Source organism: Euleptes europaea, unplaced genomic scaffold, assembly GCF_029931775.1.
Source record: "Euleptes europaea isolate rEulEur1 unplaced genomic scaffold, rEulEur1.hap1 scaffold_34, whole genome shotgun sequence".
Classification (NCBI taxonomy): Eukaryota; Metazoa; Chordata; class Lepidosauria; order Squamata; family Sphaerodactylidae; genus Euleptes; species Euleptes europaea.
Window position 1 is genome coordinate 60,001 of NW_026612286.1, and position 2,500 is coordinate 62,500.

Sequence of the window (2,500 nt, forward strand, 5' to 3'; positions counted from 1 at the left end):
GCCAACCGCTACACCTGGCCTCTGAAGGGGGACTTTCTCCCCCCCCCCCCCCGTCCTCGGAGTCCAGGCCTACCGCCAAGAAAGCCAGTGGGTTGACATGGCCTCACAATGGGACTCGTCTGGCCGAGGCCAAGGCACAGCAAGAGCGTAGGAGACGGCTGTTGGGTGGGGCAGGCTTCCTTTGGGTCGACCTGGCCTCCGGCTATCTAGACGACCCCCCCCCTCTCCTTTTTAGCGAGCGCTGCTTCATACGGTCCTCCAGGATTCTGTCGGATTACTTGTTCGCACCAAGCTTTGGTCCCTCCTTTTCCCGTGCCCGTTTCCTTGATCTTTTAATTGCTCGTACGGTTAATTAATAACTCGTCGGTGATCTGACAGTCCCATGACGTTTTGTGGCGTTCTTTCCAAAACGTGACTGTCCCATCCGATTCCGCATCCAAGCCTCCTCCTCCCAAGATGCTTTTTGGGGGGTGGGGGGGGGGGGAGGAACAAAAAAAATACCCATTTCATTTCTCCGATGTGACGATTTGCAAAATTAGATCTTAAGAACCGGCTTAAAAAGAGGGTCTCTATTTCCGGTCAACCGAAACCTCCGTCCTCTATCGTCCGGTAAAACTCAGCTCCCGTTAAAGGGGACTTGTTCGTCCCTGCCGTGAGCCGTGTGAGTTCACGCATCCCTTGTGCCATCGGACCTTCCGGAGGAGGATAAACTTGAGCTGGAAAATTTCCAGCTGCCACGAAGCACGCATTGACACATTTCACTCTCTGAAACAAGCGCCGATGAAAATTTCCCCACGACGTTCCTTTTTTCTCTTCGTAACCACGCCTCTCAGTTTTGGCGCCGCTAGTTCTTGCCTGGCCCAAACCGTATTCCCAAACGTTTGACCGTCCCTTTCAAATGTCCCTCCCGAACCTCCTTTGTGCTTCCCAGCCCGTCCTGTGAACCGCTAATATCGATTCCTTTGTGCTCATCGCTTGCATCAATAGGCTTTGACTTTTCCATATTAACGCTTGCAAATTCCTCCCTATTAATTCTTCTTTCATGCCTCTTCAAATGACCTTTGACCTCCTTCGACTCCTCAGGATCTCTACCCGCTACATAAGGGTCACCTGCGTGGGCTACGGTTTTTAGGGTGTCATTTCCTACCCGAACCCCTTCGATGACCTGATCTTCTTGAATTCGTCGAAGCGGCGGCTCGAGAGAAATTACATAAAGGAGCGGGCTTAACGGGCATCCCTGTCTTCACCCACTGCCATGGGCACTCGCACGGCTCCACAATAGGCCAACATTTTCATGGCAGGTCTAGAACGGCCTTTTCTGAACTCATACCCACTGGCACCTCTCCTTGACTTGAGATTCATGGATGACATTTTCTTTGTCATGGCAAAGAAGCCCTTGAAAGATTTCACCAGGCTTTCAGCGACTTCCACCCCACCATCAATCGAACTGTGAATTATTCCGAACGAGAAATCGACTCCCTAGACACCACGGTACGGATCCACGGGGGGCACACAAGCACCACATTGTACCGGAAACCGACAGATCGGCAAACGTATCTACACGCGTCCAGCCACCACCCCGACCCTATCAGACATTCCATTGTCTATAGCCAAGCCCTACGCTATAGTCGCATCTGCTCCAATCCTTCAGACAGAGACACACGCTCGAGAGACCTACAGCAAACATTTTCGCAACTACAATATCCGGCGGATATGGTGCGAAAGACGATCGAGAAGGCCAGAATGATACCCAGGCACAACTTACTACAAGCTAAGCCCAGAGAGAACGGCAACGGGGCACCTCTGGTTGTCACTTATAGCTCCCAACTAAAACCAGTCCAACGTATCATTAAGGACCTGCAACCCATGCTGGATTGTGACACTTCCCTCGCTGAAGCACTGGGGTGGGGGGGGGGGGTGGGGGGGGTGCGCGCGCGCGCGTGTCCCTTTCTTGCTTGCAGGCAGCCGGCTAACCTAAAACAACTTCTCACCCATGATGATGAACTACTTCACAAGAACATGGACTCTGGCACCAAGGCCTGCCACAAACCGAGGTGCCCACTTTGCCCTCATATAGATTCCAGGAACACCATCTCTGGACCCGCCAATGTCAGCCATACTATCTCAGGTTCATATTCCTGCTCATCTTCTAATGGGATTTATGCCATCACACGCCAGCAACGCCCTTCCACAATCTACTTTGGACAAAACAGGTCAGTCTCTCAGACAAAGACTAAATGGACAGAAGTCTGACATCAGAAACCACGATATTCAAAAGCCAGTGGGTGAGCGTTTCAACCTTCCGGGACATTCTGTTGCAGATTTAAGAGCAGCGGTTCTCTTACAAAGGAATTTTAAGGGGAGATTGGAAAGAGAAACTGCTGAATCACTGTGGATCTTCAAACGAAAGGCAACGCGTTGACCTGGGCTGAATAAAGACCTTGCGTTCATGGCCCATTACCAATGCTGATTTCTCCACACCCATCTCTCCCCTGGACGT